The sequence below is a fragment of the Acyrthosiphon pisum genome, chromosome A1 (assembly GCF_005508785.2).
Source record: "Acyrthosiphon pisum isolate AL4f chromosome A1, pea_aphid_22Mar2018_4r6ur, whole genome shotgun sequence".
Classification (NCBI taxonomy): domain Eukaryota; kingdom Metazoa; phylum Arthropoda; class Insecta; order Hemiptera; family Aphididae; genus Acyrthosiphon; species Acyrthosiphon pisum.
In genome coordinates, this window is record NC_042494.1 from 109,490,475 (window position 1) to 109,491,415 (window position 941).

Here is a 941-nt window from a genome sequence, read left to right on the forward strand (position 1 = left end):
TTTCGGCGTTCATAAAATCATAAATCGTATACGGGCATGAGACTTCCCTGTATGGGCGTTATTATAATATTATACAAATAATTCGCATCTCCGTATGCATATTGACATAATAAATCGTCATTATTCAACAGCTATAATATACTATAATAGTAGTTTATATCTGTGCATTATTCATAATTACTAATAAATGTTATGTAAAACTATTTTAGTACCAATTTTTGCAAGTAATACAAATTAGATTTCTTATTAAGTTATCTATTTTATATTGAATGATAATATTGTAAAATAGTTATTACTAATTATTAGCTATGGATTTTGTGAATTATCTAGATAAATTTATCTAGATGGCTATAATTTGTATCTAGATAAAAATTAGATGTCAATTTTATTTTTTATCTAGATAAGATAAAGATATGAAGTTTTTATCTAGATAAAATTATCTAAAGCACAACACTGGTTGGCAATAATACGTAGCACTTTATTTTGAAAAATTTGAATTTTATTGATGTGAGTGGTCGCACATTTCCCCCAGACCGGACACGCATAAGTAAGTAGTGGACGTAGAATTTGTTTAAATATTAGAAGAGAGCATTTTTTCTGTATTGGAGATTTTCTATTGAGAATAGGATATAATATAGAAAGACGCTGATATGCCAGTTGAAGTTTGGATGAGATATGGGGCTGCCATGTTAGCCGTTTATCCAATGTCAAGCCGAGGTATTTTACTGAAGAGCTCCAAGGTTTATTTATATTGTTAAATGTTAATTGTGCAGGGGGGCGGTAAGGACGAAGGCTGAAAATAACACCTGTGATTTTTGACGCATTTATTTGAATACGCCATTTTTTACACCAATAAGATATTTCATCAATATGTGCTTGCAGATTTGTGGTAACTGCTTCAATGTTACGTGATTCGGTGAATATTGTAGTATCATCTGCGA